The 18,184-nt window shown below is 45.3% G+C and overlaps 1 protein-coding gene across 2 annotated transcripts in view; it reads left to right on the top strand.

Moving 5' to 3' along the window:
- LOC144826531 (dual oxidase 1-like) overlaps positions 1-18,184 on the top strand; it is a 1,074,750-nt gene that overhangs the window by 776,115 nt on the left and 280,451 nt on the right. The gene's annotated exons all lie outside the window — the stretch shown is intronic.

Genomic DNA, 18,184 nt, shown 5'->3' with positions numbered 1-18,184 from the left:
TGGCGGTGCAGAGTGCAGAGTGGCGGTGCAGAGTGGCGGTGCAGAGTGGCGGTGCAGAGTGGCGGTGCAGAGTGCAGAGTGGCGGTGCAGATTGCAGAGTGGCGGTGCAGAGTGCAGAGTGGCGGTGCAGAGTGGCGGTGCAGAGTGCAGAGTGGCGGTGCAGAGTGGCGGTGCAGAGTGGCGGTGCAGAGTGGCGGTGCAGAGTGGCGGTGCGGCGGTGCAGAGTGCAGAGTGGCGGTGCAGAGTGGCGGTGCAGAGTGGCGGTGCAGAGTGGCGGTGCAGAGTGGCGGTGCAGAGTGGCGGTGCAGCGGTGCAGAATGGCGGTGCAGAGTGGCGGTGCAGAGTGGCGGTGCGGCGGTGCAGAGTGGCGGTGCAGAGTGCAGAGTGGCGGTGCAGAGTGGCGGTGCAGAGTGCAGAGTGGCGGTGCAGAGTGGCGGTGCAGAGTGGCGGTGCAGAGTGGCGGTGCAGAGTGGCGGTGCAGAGTGGCGGTGCAGAGTGGCGGTGCAGCGGTGCAGAATGGCGGTGCAGAGTGGCGGTGCAGAGTGGCGGTGCAGAGTGGCGGTGCAGAGTGGCGGTGCGGCGGTGCAGAGTTGCAGTGCAGAGTGGCGGTGCAGAGTGCAGAGTGGCGGTGCAGAGTGGCGGTGCAGAGTGGCGGTGCAGAGTGCAGAGTGGCGGTGCAGAGTGGCGGTGCAGAGTGCAGAGTGGCGGTGCAGAGTGGCGGTGCAGAGTGCAGAGTGGCGGTGCAGAGTGGCGGTGCAAAGTGGCGGTGCAAAGTGGCGGTGCAGAGTGGCGGTGCAGAGTGGCGGTGCAGAGTGGCGGTGCAGAGTGGCGGTGCAGAGTGGCGGTGCAGAGTGGCGGTGCAGAGTGGCGGTGCAGAGTGGCGGTGCAGAGTGCAGAGTGGCGGTGCAGAGTGGCGGTGCAGAGTGCAGAGTGGCGGTGCAGAGTGGCGGTGCAGAGTGGCGGTGCAGAGTGGCGGTGCAGAGTGGCGGTGCAGAGTGGCGGTGCAGAGTGCAGAGTGGCGGTGCAGAGTGGCGGTGCAGAGTGGCGGTGCAGAGTGGTGGTGCAGAGTGGCGGTGCAGAGTGGCGGTGCAGAGTGCAGAGTGGCGGTGCAGAGTGCAGAGTGGCGGTGCAGAGTGCAGAGTGGGGGTGCAGAGTGGGGGTGCAGAGTGGCGGTGCAGAGTGCAGAGTGACGGTGCAGGGTGGCGGTGCAGAGTGGCGGTGCGGCGGTGCAGAGTGGCGGTGCGGCGGTGCAGAGTGGCGGTGCAGAGTGGCGGTGCAGAGTGGCGGTGCAGAGTGGCGGTGCAGAGTGCAGAGTGGCGGTGCAGAGTGCAGAGTGGCGCTGCAGAGTGACAGCAGAGTGACAGTGAGTGCAGAGTGACAGCAGAGTGACAGTGAGTGCACAGTGACAGCAGAGTGACAGTGAGTGCAGAGTGACAGCAGAGTGACAGTGAGTGCAGAGTGACAGCAGAGTGACAGTGAGTGCAGAGTGACAGTGTGACAGTAGAGTGCAGAGTGACTGTAGAGTGCAGAGTGACTGTAGAGTGCAGAGTGACTGTAGAGTGCAGAGTGACTGTAGAGTGCAGAGTGACTGTAGAGTGCAGAGTGACTGCAGAGTGCAGAGTGACTGCAGAGTGCAGAGTGACTGCAGAGTGCAGAGTGACTGCAGAGTGACAGCAGAGTGCAGAGTGACAGCAGAGTGCAGAGTGACAGTGAGTGCAGAGTGACAGCAGAGTGCAGAGTGACAGTGAGTGCAGAGTGACAGTGAGTGCAGAGTGACAGTGAGTGCAGAGTGACAGTGAGTGCAGAGTGACAGTGAGTGCAGAGTGACAGTGAGTGCAGAGTGACAGTGAGTGCAGAGTGACTGCGGAGACAGTGTGTCAGGGTGCACATTGTGTGAGTGTGCAGAATGAGTGTGCAGGGTAAACAGTGTGTGACTATGCAGGGTGACATTGGGAGTGTGCGGGTGAGCAGTGTGTGAATGTTACGGGGCAGTGTGTGAGTGTGCAGAAAACACCACACACACATACACCACACACACATAACGCACACACAAACCACACACCTCAGTCTCTCAACACCACACACTTGTCACCACTCAACACAACACACTCACCACCACACTCACTCCCCAGGCTCACCCCCACAGACTCACCACCACACACTCACCAGCACACAGAAAACAACACACACAACAACACACCCCCAGCCGTCAATGAATGCTTTCACCATGCACAAACACCAACAACCATCATCCATCTGTGCACGCTTTTACCAAGCACACACCCACCAGCCGTCAGTGCACCCTTCCACCAGGCACACACACCTCCAGCCGGCAGTGCACTTTTCCACCAAGCAATCGCAGTATGGTACACTTTACTTTTAAACATATTCATATAAAGCACAGCATGCCACCATTGGTAAAATTACAATTCAACAAACATACTTCCACTACACACCACATGCACACACTCCATAACACATGGCAAAAAGACATTGGCATTTACAATGCCATTAGCTCAAACTCAAATAAATCCGAGCCCGATTGCATTTCTAATGCTTGTTATAAATTGGTGTAGGATTTGTATTATGTTTTGTTTCTTACTTATTTATTGTTTTGGTGATATTAAATATTTACACACCCGTCTCCTAACTTAAGCCTGACTCCTGGCCTGCCAAGTTACCAAGGGTTGAGCAAGGATTAATTTATTGAGACTTGGCTGTACCTTATTTGGGATTGTGGTGTTATTACTAGTTGTAGGCACCTACCTGCACATACTAATAAACAACCTCCCAACACTTCTGCAGTAAATAAACTCTTAGTACTTGTGCACTGCATGAAGCAGTGTGGATGGGATTGCTCCTGTAGTACAAAAGTGTTTGGTATTTGGGGACTGCATAATGGAGTATGGGTGAGACTGCTCCTGCAGTACACAAGTAATTATTGGTACGGTACTGTGAGATGGAGAGAGGGTGGAACTGCCCCTGCATTGCACAAATTGTGCACTACACTATTATGTGAAATGATCACAATTAGCTTCATTTGTCTCCCTCCAGTACAGGTGCATATTGCAGTTTGAGAGTGCAGAATGCCCATCTATCGTCTGGGCATTGAGGTCAGGAGTGAGAATGAGAACAGTAGATCAGGAGGTGTTGGCTGATGATAATGAAGGCAGGGCATTTTCCTACAGTACCCGAGCTCTGAAGATTCGTGATTCTTGGCATTAATGTATCCTCTCCAGATTTTATCTTTACATTCTGAGATGTTCTATCTTCATTATCCAGTTATAAATTCAGGTAAACAAATACCACAATGCAATGAAAAAACCTTCATTGGATGAGCTATTCACTAAGTGTCAGGAAATCTGAAAGCTCTGCAGGAGGTTTGAATGGTGAGGTCCTGCTATTAAAGAAATGGATTAGTTAATAACACATTTTCACAGAGGTTCCCTCCCTCAAGAACAATTTCCAGTAACAATTTTGTATGGGGACATAAAGCTTCTGAACTGTACCAAAAGGTATGTAGACTGAAAGGATGTGGATTTAAACAGAAAATGTATCAAGAGACAGAAACCTCGTAGGCTCAGGCTTCCCATGAGTTTGCCCAAAGCTTTCACCAGCTCAGGCCTCAAACAGCAGAACTATTTCAGGTGTTCAGATGCCTGTTCGCGAACTGCATTTTGTAGTATGTTAATAGTACTACACTAGTACTACTAAAGTACTACAAATGCTTTTCACAAACCAACGTCTGGCAGTCTCTGCCTATCCTATCTTTCCTGTGCAAAGATGTCCATCAGAAATCAATGTCCTAACTGCATACATTTCTGCACACGTAGGTATATGTTTTAGCAGCAAATGTGGGAGGGATGGGGTGAGAGGCTGAAAAATGGGGAATACTTATTACTAAAGGCAAGGGGTTTAAGGAAGTAGTATGGAAGGGTTTAAGAAAGCTATGGAGGTGTTTATGGAGGGGCATGCACCTGCCCACAATAGAGTAAGCACTAGCTGCGAGACTTGTATTAGTTAGAGAATGGATTATAGATCAGAATGTTTTATATACCTATCAAGAGGGCTTTCGACCCCACGTGAGCACAATTGATCAAGTTTTTCGATTTACGATGATCTATTGGTCTACAGTGATTTTAGCAGGGGGAACTCTTTATGCAGCATTTGTTGATTTAAAATCAGCATTTGACTTAGTACCTCGCTATAAGCTGTGGGACCCATTAAAGGAGGCTGGGATGCCTTTAGAAATCCTTGGTTTTATTATCACACTGCATGAGGCAAAATATGCCCAAGTAAGGTGGGGGCAGCAGAGTGAATTAACTGATCGTTTCCCATGTAATAAAGGTGTGCGGCAAGGGTGTGTCCTTGCTCCTACCCTTTTTTCCCTATTTATAATTAGGGTCATTGCATATTATTCTAATTTTCCTACAGATGCTCCATCTCTTGCCGGAACAAGGGTTCCATTACTAATGTTTGCAGACAATACGTTAATTTTATCATAAACCCAGTCTGATCTGCAACGAGCCCTTGATCAATTTATAGTTTTCTGCAATGATCATGAGCTGATAGTGAATGTCGACAAAACCAAGTTCATGGTATTGCATAGATATAAATCTGTTAAACGCAGCGTAGTTATGGATAATGCATCACTAGAGCAAACAGATACCTTTACCTATCTAGGGGTAACTATGGGTAGGAAGATGAATTGGGCGCCCCAACTTGATCTTTTAGTTCTTAGGCGCAATCAGCTAGCGGGAGCACTATTAAAGGAATATAGATTGTCACATACTAAACCTACAGGGCCAGCTGTAGCAATTTCTAATGGGAAAATCAGATCTTCCATTATTTATGGCGCTGAACTTTGGGGGTTTGAAAATCCTTCAACCTTAGTCCAAGCGCAAAACAAGTTTTTAAGATCCCTGACTGCCCTCCCTCAATCAACCCCTATTAAGCCTCTGCTTTTAGACCTAGGTTGTATTTCCTTTGATGAGCTCGCAGGTTTTAGACCCTTAGCTTATTGGAGGAGACTGTGGACTACCACAGAATTGGCACCTTATGCTAATGCAATGATGCACGTCAGGAATACTAACTTGTCCTCTAAAATTAAATGGCTTCAGAAGATAAAGTATAATTTGTTCGAAATGGGCCATAGCCATCTGTGGGATGACCCAGTAGGGAATACATTCCCAAATAAAAATGATTATAAAGAGCTTTACTGGGATATGATAACTAGGAAGAACCTGTCAATGGCGAGTAGCACGTCGTTTACAGGTATCTTTTTTTACCATAAGTTTGTAACGAAAGCAAAAACATACTGGAATTTGATTACAAAAACTGGAGACAGGAAACTATATCATCAATTTTGTGTGGGTACTCTTCTGTTAAGATTGTTCGTTGCAAGATGGGATAAGGCCTCGAACACTAATTGCCCATTCTGCCATACTAGGGAAGAGTCAATATCTCATCTACTTTTTGTGTGCCCGGTTTATAAGGGCCCTCGCCGCAGGTGGCTCAAGCCATTGTATGCTAACCTTGGCTCTAGATCTTGTATGACAGTTATGCGCATCCTGATAAAGAATACTCGTGCAGATATAGTCATTGCTATTGCAAAATTTCTGAGTTGGTCCTGGGCATTGAGGAGGAAAACACTGGTGGCTGTGGAGGAATCAGATCTAGTATTTGATTGTGTTAGCGTAAATAGTCCTCTCTTTATAGAGTAATTGCAGAGAACTGTCTCATATGATTGATTTTATCATTCTTATCTTTATAGTATTTGCTAGGATTCGTCAATGTTTGGTATTAAATTTTGTATGAATTGACTGTTTTTATGGTGTTAAACCTTATTATTGACACTTTTATGTATGTACTGTGTCTTTTATGATTGTAAATTATCGAATAAAGACTAATGAATCTGAATCTGAGTAAGCACATTGATATTCAAAAACTGTCCTTCTGCGGTTACTACAGTCAAAAAGGACAAAAAACAGTCATAAATGTACTTCAACTCAGAGATGGAGTAATCCCAGCACCACACATCATTTACCACTGACAGTGCAACATCCTCCTATCAAACATAATGAAGGTAGGGACCCAGACCTGACTGGCCGTAGCGGGCCGCAGGTGTTTTCCCGAGAGGCTGGCAGGATGGGGGACGGTTTTGCATCAGTGGGGTCATTTTTTAGGTCCAGCTAGACGGTGCAGTTACTGTCTCTTTGAGACCTACTGTAATCAGTCTGTGTGCTTCAAATCCATCCCCTTTCATGCCATTGTTTTTCATTTGTCTTTGCCAATATCCTTTAAAAAATCTTTCTTGCTAGTGGTCAATCCTGCCACTTTGTCCCTCCTTTCTCTCTTCTGTTCCTCCCACAGAGCACAGACTTTATACTGTCTCATTCCACTATGTTTCTTTATCTGTTCTTTGGGGGACTATTTATTTCTTGCGCTGTTACTGTGTTTAGCTTCAGCACCCTAGTCCTTACATTCAAATATAGCATTCTTCTTTCGACCACCTCGTAATGCCACAGTTGTGTTACTGCTTTCTTTTTTACTGCTGCCTCCCCCACTGTGGCTCCCGCCTGTATTTTTTATTATTAGGCTTTGTGCACTTTTAGATCTCCACCATCATTTGGGCTTTTTCTAGTAGAATATTTGCTTGGTTTGAGGGGAATTTGGCTTTAGTTTTTAGGTTTTGCCTGCAAGGGGTTTACATCCTGCCCCCTTTCTTTCCTGGCTTTTCTTTAGTTCCTCTGCGGGCCACTTACTTTTCCTCCAGTTCTATTGGCTGTAGCATCTTTTCCTGCATTTACCAATCCAATGCTTGTTTAGTATTATATGTGTTATTGTATATGAATGTATTATGGTTACCGATTTTACAGACATTTTGTATTTCAACGAATCTATTTAATTCAGACGTACCCCGCCTTAAACTTTAGTGCAATATTAAAAAAACATAAAGGGCACAAGGGTAAATGGCCAGCCTATGCACTGAGGTACCATAGATAAACTTTGTAAACACATCGTTTTACATGTAAGAATGCAAACTGATAGCAGAGCGGTCCCGCCGTGATGTAGCAGGATAATAACAGCCACAAACTGCCTGAAAATCTACTATTGTGGAAAAAAAATACACTGGGCAGAAACCTAGCAAAGCCCCAGCCTCTTCATATAAGCTGCTGCTGTCATCAACCACATTTGCTCTGCTCTGCGCACCTCCTCTACAGTGTCTGCCATGAATGATCTTTTGGTAACCTATGCCCTAATTACAGCTTTTGTCTACTCTCCTTCCGTCTCAAAGTCCCCACCACCCTTCCTGCCCCCAACATCATCCATCCATCCCTGCAAACAACTCCCCTTTTAGGCCCAGACCTAGAAGCATGGAGGTCAGATCAGACAAAGAGTTTTTGTTTTGCAGGAGCAAGCTGTAACTATACTCAGTGGGTTTATGTCAGTATCAGACAAGAGTACATTGATATAGGTTTCCTGAAAGCATCACTGTATGCATTTCTAAGCTATGAGTCCTAGCCAATTCTCTGCATCAATGTTTCCTGGTGATACATTTTTATTTTAGAAAATAGCCAAGCCATATAATTAACCAGCCACTCCTTTTAATTTTCTCGACATCTTCATAATAAGAGATAAGAGGTTTTTTGATGTGATTGTCAGGGAGCTTTGCAACAAATTAAAACTCGCCGTAGAATTGAAGCTTAGCTACACAGCTTTATTCAGAGGAATTATAAATTCATGCAAACTCTCCAGTGCTTTCATCGTAAAATAAATAAATAAAAATAAGGGGGGCGTAACTTTTTTTCTTGAGAGCTAGATGACAGTGCTGCAGAATGCTAGTATTGCCAAATACCAATTATTCAGACTACAATATGACTTTGTGCTTTATCCACTGCACCATCCCTTAGTTCCCTTTTCAAGCTGGGTAATGCCTACCTCGGAAGGCTGTGTAGGAGAGTAGGGTCTGCTTCCTATGGTTACCCCCACTTTTTGCTGTGATTCTCTAGTTTTTCGACTTTAGTGTGGCTGTGGGCCTGCCAATCAGACCCATAGCCCAGCTGTTCTCGCTCTAAATTGATACCATGTACTTTAGGTACATACCAGATTGGTTACTGGATCACCCTTGTGAGCCCCTGTATAGTGTACCATAGGTACCCAGGGCATAGGTGCACCTTAGGCCGACCAGGCGTTGCAGCATGTATTGTGCCACCCCTGGTTTGCCTTCCAAACTGACACTACAGGTGTGTTCACACAGTCTGGGTAAGGTGGTGTAATCACCCCTTACTTAGATATAGTATCCCTATATCAATATATACATATAGACACATATACACCTATAAGTCACTCCTATGGCAGGCCTTAACAATCCTGGACACAGAGTGCTTGGTTTTATGTGAGATGGTGCCCTAGCATGAACTGAGCCTCCTTATAGCTGTTTATGATATAGCCATACCATATACTGTTAAATGCATTATAATCCTCGCGGTTAATGCTAACTTTGGTTTGGCAGTATCAAAACATGTTGTGTAAGGTGTCAAACACTTTGGAAGACTACCCCCCACCAGTCCTGGCGACGGGGGTAGCATTCCACCCTTCTAGAGGGAGAAGACATGTAGTTACTGGTTTACCCGATTAAAGTTAAACAGAGCCTCAGCATCACAAAATAGATGCTGCTGCTACAAACACGAGTCTGACCTCCTGCTGCTGGACGAAACTCCGACAGGGGAGGCCTGGACAATAGGTTTCCTGTCCAGGGAGGTGCTAGCACCTCCCCAGACAGGCTTTTAGTGTATTGGGGCAGGGAGGGCTGCATTCAGTGAATGCTTTCCAGACACTGCCTGGGGCACACAAGGTGCTCCATGCATAGCCCAGTTCAAATCGGTTGCTGGGGCACACAGCCCCAGCTCTGGCACTAAACTGGACAAAGGGAAAGGGGTGTAACCACCCCCTTCCCAGGTCCACCCCTAGGAGGGACCTAGCCAGATAGTCCAGCCCCCATCCTTAGTATAAGTATAGGAGTTGTGTCCCTAGGACTTTAGATTACCCTGGACAAATCTTTGAAAGACATATCCTGGACCTTCGACGTTCCATTCTGACTGGAAGATGGAAGATATCTCCCTTGTGGTCAAGGAGTGCCCACCCTGTTCAAACAGGCACCAACAGCAACCGGTTTGCATTTTCGAGGCTCCCGCCGGATCCTGAAGAATCTGCAACACAGGACACAGACTTCCGGACATGCAAGATCCGGACCCACATCCACAGCAAAGCTGAGACACGTGGCGGACACGAGAGATGTGGAACCGGAACTCCTGGACATCCTACATTTTGCAAGCTGCACTCCTTCAACAAGGTATCTCGAAGTTGTGCTTTAGGGTGCTTGAAGCCCCAAGCCTGAGCCCCATTTGCACTCAAGCCCAGGCCCCCACACTCCGCGAGTATTCCGTGGACCCCACTTTTGCATTTGAGCTTGACTCGTCTTCCCGGTTTCTTGCCCATTGGCTTGTGAGCCCCCTGAAGACCTTCCTTTACAACAAACTTGTGTTCCTGGTTGCTCCAGGCTTGCTCCAGCTTCCCTGCAAAGGAGAAGTGCCACAGACCTTGCTGGTCTGCAACAGAGCCAATCTTGACATCCTGCGTGGGTTGCAGTTGCCAAGGCTTGTTGGGTCCAATCCGGATTCCAACACTGCAGTCAACTAGATTCTGTGTGAGACAGCTCGAATCCAGTAACTGGTCATCATTGATGCCTCCTGGACCTCGTGGCTGAAGAGACAAGTTTGACTACTTCACCTGAAATCACCCGACATCGCCTGATTCCTTCCTGGTTCATTCCTGGTCACTGGCTAGTGACCCAGACTCTGTCCCTTCTGCTTTCAGGTTCTTCAGATGTTGGATCCCCCCTTGGATTCACCCGTACACTTTTCCTCTGGTCGCCTGCCGCACTTCTTTGCAGCTCTCCATAGAAAACAATGACGAAACCCGACACGAAAAGACACCTTTGCACCCGGCTTCCCTGGGTGAGGTAACACGAGTAATCCAGTGCTCCTGTGGGTCTTGACTCTCGAAGTGTCCTAGTTTAAAAGGGTTCTATCCTAGTCCATCCGGAAGTGCCCTTAAGTTGTATATTTGTAACTTTTATGTTTCCCATAAAATGTCAATGGTAACCCGCTTTCTATAAGGTTAACTTTACAACCACCATCAGTAAGGGTCGATTATACTAGTGCAAGGTGCCCACTAGAACTAGTGGACATCAAATGTCAGGCTAACTTCTCACAGGCTGGTTGTTCATATCTTTGAAATTCCAAGAGATACACCACAAAGAAGCACCATCTGCTAATCATAAACTTGAAACAAGTTTATTCACAAAAATCAGATTTGCTGTTCAAAAATACTCCTGTTGCAGCAATTCATATTAGCATAAACGTTATTAAATCATTCAATTAATGAACAGGCATCACAGCCAATGCGTTTCACTCAATTATGTCACAGAGTCTCAATTAAAAATGTAAAGTGCATAAGTATATGCACCCGTGCTCAATATCCCACATGCATATTGCAATGTGTGTTCCAAAATACATCTTTAACTGGGATATCTGAGGACCAGAGCTGCTTGTCTGAGGTTGATCCATACCCCTGTATGTTACATAATCAAGGTGACCGCATGGTGCCTCTCTTTGGTGCAACTTTTGCCAAACACCAAGTTGCTTAGTCTAAATTTCACCTCATGCCTCTTTAAAAAATACCACACACCGCCTATCTCTTCTTAAACTTTAGCAACTTCCAGTTCATCCCTACTTTCTCCCTTTGAGCTGTCTTTTAGCTCGTCCTCTTTTCTCCTTTCTTTCTGTTGCTATGGGTCAAAGTTTGCCGATGAAAAATAAGCACAACTACCGCCCGCAGCAAACCTTTGTCACAGAATATTTACTGTAAACCCTTCCATAAAGACACCAGCATTCTCTTACTCATTCTAACTCACAAACACTCCTCCACACCTAGGCTCAAATAACGTAAGAACATACAAGCTTTTCCTAATTCGGATTAACCCTGAGCGGAGTTTGCGGAGTTGCACTACATGGAGCTACGCGAAGTACAAAAAAACTCTGTTGCACTATGCGGAACTCCGCAAGCGGCGGAGTACGGTAGAAAAAGGCGGTCCGCAGTGAATGCACAATGCTGGATGCTTGTCCGCACTGTGCACTCAGTGCGAACAGCACCATGCACAGTGCAAGCTTACCTTTTCTGCCGCTCGAGTAGACTTTCAGCCGAGTGGTAGCTTTCTCAACACAAACGGGCAGTTTCTCAACGCGAGCGTTCGCGAGAATACGTGACCACTCGCAATGAGAAACGTGACCTCCCCGCGTTGAGAAATCTCACCAGGAGGTTAACTTGATGTTGGCGATCATGTACGAGGAAAAATCTCGATGGGAGGTGGATTTTCCTTCGCTTGCGCTCGCCAAATTGAGGTTGGTGAACACAAACGAGGAAAAAACTCTGCTCCACTGCACGAAGCAGAGTTTTTCGGAACTCCGCGAGCTCCACGTAATGCGGAGGGCGGAAAACTCTGCAAACTCCGCGAGCAGAGCCGAGTTCACTGCCCAGGGTTAATTCAGATCCCCAGGCACTACTAGCTGATACATTAGTAAGAATATGTAAACAAGCATTTACAATGCAATAGGCCTTGCATTTGCAAGAGTTTGAGCTATTGGCATTGTAAATGACAAAGCTTTTTTAGGTCGAGTCTGAGCCAGCGTGCACGCGCTGCTCTGGCGATCTGCTGTAGGTAGAGTACAGAGGAGAAGCCCCACCCACATTTCTCATTAGCTTGTGTCTTTGTCCTTCGTAAATGCTGGCGCATGATTCCTTAGTAGACTTATTAGTCCCTTCTTAGTATGGCCATGGCGTCATTTGTATCCTCCCATGGCTACTGGCCCCTTTACTTGGTTGCTACACAGTACGTGTACTTTTTCTTTATTCTTTAATGGTGACTGCTTGTTTGCAATGCAGGCCCTGCAAGGTCTCGCATTTAAATGCGAGACCTATTGCATTACAAATATTTTTTTATAGTTATGTCTTCGTTGTATGGTGCTAGCAAATCGCATATAGTTCAAAAGTATGCACTTGTAAACATCTTATCGCACGGCTCTTCAACAACATCCAATAGCGAGATATCTTAGACTGCTCATATGACCAATTGAAGAAAGGTTTACATTTAAGATCTACGCTGTCTACCAAGTGGGAAGATGAAAGCTAGGCCTTTTTTCACACGGGATTGTTAAATAAGTCTCTCTCTCTCACTGAGCCGTTCATACCATCGGAGGTTGCTAGTGAAATTTTTCTCTGAGAAAATTACATTCAGAATTATGTCGTTGATATGAGCATAAGAGTTTTATTACTAAAGTGCTGATTTAATTGACATGAGACACATCAGGCAATAATTCTATAAAAACTGCTTTTTGTTAGTTTTCTTTGTTGAGGCGAACTTATGTACAAGGTCTAACATTTGATGCTCATTGGATTTGTATTCAAACATGGCCTTCTCGTTTGTACAAATGTAGACATGGTCCATATTTGATTCCGTCTTCCTTTTTCATGAGCGTCAAGATCTTTCATTGTCCTGCTGTTTTTCAAGTGGACTCTTTTTGAGGGTCGGGGGCTGGGGTTTAACGTCATAGCCAAGATGGCAGCGCCCATGAACACACTGTCTGATTTTGCCCTGGATATGGAGTGCTTACTTAACGTTCTCCATGAAAAGAGAGAGCCTCCTGACTTGGGGATATTGCAGCAGTCAAGCAGCCTATGCAGGGAATAGTACTACAGGTATGATTACTACACTGACAAAACGTTTGCACAAATACAGCATGAGCAAATGATGGTTACTTGCTACAGTAGTGGTGGTCGCAGGAACATCTCAGTCACACACAAAAACGGTATCCAAACATTGTATAAGTAATAAAAACATTATGGACACACCTGCGTACTATTAGCAAACACACACCATGTCAATTATGGCAGAAGTATGCTAGCTCACAATTATGTACAATTATCACACAATGTCCTGAAAGGTAAAAGTCAGTAGACAGTTATGTATAGCATGCACATAGCATTGCTGTAGTAGACAAGAAGGAGATTATTCATTTTTTGCGTCAAAAGATAGTTATTCATCTTTATGTAATAGCATTCATTTCATGGTTGGAAATATACAGTTAGAAATATACAGTTAGAAACAGCACTGCATTGAATGTATTGACAACCACAAGAAACTTGGTGCAACAACAAACGTGAATAAATAGTGCAAGTGGTGACGCAAGTGGAAGGAGAGATAACAGCGTGGTCGGCGCACCATTTCTACTCTCCCTGAAACTATTTAGAGCAGCGCTTTCCATTCCCCTTCCCTGAATGCTATTACATAAAGATGAATAACTATCTTTTGACTTAAAAAATTAATAATCTCCTTCTTGTCTACTACAGCAATGCTATGTGCATGCTATACATAACTGTCTACTGACTTTTACCTTTCAGGACATTGTGTGATAATTGTACCTTCCTACCCAGTCCTGACCTGGTCTATGGGTTATACTCCTGTCTTATCTACAAGATTGTGAGCAGTTGCTGGGCTGCGAGAGTCCGTACCCTTCGGGCACTCTCATTCCTTGACCATATTCAATACGGTCCCCTCGTGGTGTCAATATATAGGACACATACGATGTTGAAGGAGTCCCTCTCTTACACAGAGGATTATATTAACTCTCTCATGGTTGGTCCTTCCTTACTTACTAATGCCCCTCCATCTACCTCGTCCAACACCCCCTCCACCACTTCCAAAACCCTTCTAGACAAATTGGAAAAGGTAAAAAAGAAGCAAATCCGTACAGACCTTCATGCGCGCATGCTCACTGACTACCTTAGGTCAGGTACCATCCCAGTGGGCCTACAAATACGCAATACTCCTGCCATTTTTATAACTGATCCCCTGTTCCGCACCAAATTTAGTCATCTGGCCACAACCTGCTCCAGACACTGGATGGTCCTGGGTATAGACACTGCCATCGAACATAGCCGCATGGAACTCCTGGAAATAGCTGATCTGGAAAAACAAATCCTGGAAGATCCATCATTGTCTGATGCAAAGAGCCTTTTAGAAAAAATTAATTCCACCATTGACACCTTTAACACATTTGAACTGAACAAGAAAACCAACAAAATCCAAAAAGACATTAACAACTATAAAGTGGAAAATACCTATCCATACCTGGACGAAGCTTTCTACAATACCCAATATATTCCACCAAAAACCCGCAACTGGGGCCGCTACGGAAATAACCAGCGCATCACCTTTTCAGATTCATCGAACACCTCAGCGGAAGATTCGGACTCAGATAACCGCCCAGGTACCTCCACTTCCACTACCATACCTCCTCCTTTGATTCCGGCTGTTTTTTTAGGGAGAGGCCGCGGCCGTGGACACCAACCACCTCAACATTGTCCCAACAGAAATCGGCAATATCAGCCACAACTTCCGGGAGAGCTTCAAACCCGCAACCGGTTTTACCAATGGGGGCAACAACCACAATAGAGGATGGAAACTCACCAGTAACTACTGATCTACAAATACCAATTTTCAATTTGTCAGATCATGTATTCAGCAGTGATGAGATTAACCTTCTATCACGTGGGCTCACATTCGTGCCAACTGAACGTACGGATTTCCTGGATCTTCAAGCCAGCCTTCTGAAATTCTTCAGACGGATTCGATTAAGACATTACTTCACAGACAAAACTGACTCTGTACCCCTGAATCCTTCACCCTTCAGACCGCCGTCTACTTTTAACCCTCCTTCACATACCATGCCACCAGAAATCTTGGCGTTTGAACGATTGGTACTGAAAGATGTGATGGACCTCAAAAATCAACCATATTTCACTCCGTATAACCTCCCGCTCACCGAGAAACTAGCCCTGAATACACTCAAAGAAAACAACGACATCATCATTAAACCGGCGGATAAGGGTGGAGGGATTGTGATTATGAGTACTACCAAATACGATCTTGAAATCAAAAGACAATTGGCGAACCAAGAACACTATCGACCTCTTCCCAAAGATCCTCTTGATGACATCCGAAAGAAAATACTCTCAGTCACCATGGCTGCCAAGGACAAAGATATCATCACCAAGAAGGAATTTGAGTTCCTCAACAACGCTAACCCCCGGAACTTTACGTCTTGCCCAAAATACATAAAGACATGTTGAATCCCCCGGGCAGACCAATTGTTTCTGGCTGCGGATCAGTCCTGGAGCCACTTCGGAAATACATAGACTCCATCATTAAGCCCTTTGTCCCTGAAACCGACACCTACATCAGGGATACGATGGACCTCATCAATACCATCGAGGATTTACCCTTTGACACCAATCTACAAATGATGGCAGGATTGGACATCGAGTCCCTTTCCACCAACATCCCGCATGACGAAGGCTTGCAGGTCATCCACAATTTACTCATCACAAGACCACAGCCCACACGTATTCCGACAGAATTCATTATGGATCTCCTACGAATAGCCTTAAAAAACAATTACTTTCTCTATCAGGATACATTCTTTCTACAAACCAAAGGAGTCTCCATGGGCGCATGTTTTGCCCCAAACTTTGCCATCTTGTTTGTCTATCACCTGGAAAAGACATTGATCTTGACACCAATGAATCCATTCTTTAACAACATCAATCTGTGGCGTAGGTATATAGACGACGTTCTATTACTCTGGACTGGCACAGCTGACACATTGCGGCCTTTCGTAGAATGGCTCAACCGCTCTCAAGAACACCTCACTTTCACCAGTGACTGCAAGCAAAATGATTTACCGTTCCTGGATGTAACTATCCATGCTGAAGAAGGGCACCTGGGCACCACCCTGTATCGTAAGCCAACTGAAAAGAATACGTTGTTGCTGTACTCAAGCTACCACCCACGCGGATTACGTGATGGTCTACCCTATGGACAATTCCTCCGAATCCGCCACAACTGTAAATGGAAAAAAGATTACTTCAGGGAAGCGGATGTTTTGACCAAGAAACTAATACATCGCGGCTACCCCAAGCGGTTGGTTACAAGAGCAAAGAAAAGAGCGTGGTATTGCCACAGGGAGCAACTTCTAACCACTCAACCCAAGAAACCAATGTCAAGGATCCCGTTTGTTTCAAAATTCAATCCCCACAGCAATAAAATAAACAAAATTATCAGAAGAAATTGGTCTCTGTTACGCTCTCATGAACAATTCAAAGATGAACCTTTGTTTTCATACCAACGAGGCAGCAATCTAGCCAACCATCTGGTACATGCCATAACCTGGCCACAAATCCAACAAGACAGGAACACCATCACAGCTGCTTTGGGCCTCGACCCTATAGTAGGACATTACAAATGCCAGTCTTGCAGCGTGTGCTGTCTCACTATCAACACCAAAGATTTTGTTGCCAACGGTCGAACCTGCAAGCTTAAAAAAACACACGAATTGTAGATCACAAAATGTAATCTACGCCATCAGATGCCCTTGCGATCTGATCTATATCGGACAGGCAACGCAAATGATCAAACAGCGCATCATCCAGCACAAAAGCCGCATCAACTGTAAAACCATGTCAGCCCCTTTGGTCTCACATTACTTACAAAATGACCATCTTGACACAGACATACAATTGCAAGTGATTGAAAAACCTACACTGCCTATCCGAGGAGGAGACATTAGAACCCTCCTGAATAAGGCTGAATGTAAATGGATGACAATCTGTGATTCCATCAACAAAGGCCTCAACACCATTGATGAATGGAACAGCACGGTCACCACTTGACTTCATTTCTACTTTCCCTGAAACTATTTAGAGCAGCGCTTTCCATTCCCCTCCCCTGGCTTCGATTCCCAGAGCCACAACCTGCTTCTGAACAGCCGACCACGCTGTTTTCTCTCCTTCCACTTGCGTCGCCACTTGCACTATTTATTCAAGTTTGTTGTTGCACCAAGTTTCTTGTGGTTGTCAATACATTCAATGCAGTGCTGTTTCTAACTGTATATTTCTAACTGTATATTTCCAACCATGAAATGAATGCTATTACATAAAGATGAATATCTATCTTTTGACTTAAAAAATGAATAATCTCCTTCTTGTCTACTACAGCAATGCTATGTGCATGCTATACATGACAGTCTACTGACTTTTACCTTTCAGGACATTGTGTGATAATTGTACCTTCCTACCCAGTCCTGACCTGGTCTATGGGTTATACTCCTGTCTTATCTACAAGCTTACAATTATGGCCATTCATTAGTAATTCATAGCTGGATGTATTTGTCCAGTGCTATTTAAGTCCCCTTGGCAAAAACAGCAGCATGCTAAGCATAAAAAAGCGCGATGGCCTAGGCATTTTTTTAATGGAATTTTCAGTGTTATGCTATACAATCTTTGAGCGTTTTGTCCACTATACGAATTGGTCCTTTTTAACAGCCCAATTGAACATCGAGTGGAGCCCATAATTGTATGGTATGTCATCTCTAATAACTGTTAGCTCTCCTCTGACCAGCCTCTACATACCCTGTACACCATATACCAATCTCTGCCTACCATATGCCCACTCTGTTCATCCTAAACTGCTGACTGCCCTCTCTGACCCAGCCTTGCTTAGAGTAACATCATTAAAGCTCTGCACACCATTAGCAGTGCTCACCTGTGCTTCAGGGAACAGAAGTTGAGAAATAACTGCAGTGGGTGATCACATGGGTCAAAAATGTATCTACCACTTTTCTCATCCCAGTCCGGGGCTGTGGGAGATTCTAGAGCAGGTGTCTCCAACCTTTTCTGTTTTAAGAGCTACTTATGTTCAATGATAATCCTATTTAGCTATTCATAATATTAGTGTGGCAATAGTTACATTTCAGACAAGATTACATTATTCGCCCATCCATATAAGATTAGCAGCAGTGATTACCTCAGTGCATCAAGCAAGATTCCCTGCAGTACTGTCAACATGGCTTTATCAATTTGGAATGCTTCTACAGAGTTAATAATTGACAGCCATAGCTGCACTGCCTTTTACCAAGGTAATAATTTTACTGATACGTCTCTCCAACCCTGATGTTTCAGTACTCAAAAATCAGCTTTAGATATTTTTGGAAAATTCAGCCATCTG

The sequence above is a fragment of the Lissotriton helveticus genome, chromosome 3_2, assembly GCF_964261635.1.
Source record: "Lissotriton helveticus chromosome 3_2, aLisHel1.1, whole genome shotgun sequence".
Classification (NCBI taxonomy): Eukaryota; Metazoa; Chordata; class Amphibia; order Caudata; family Salamandridae; genus Lissotriton; species Lissotriton helveticus.
This window is presented reverse-complemented; position numbering and strand designations above follow the sequence as displayed.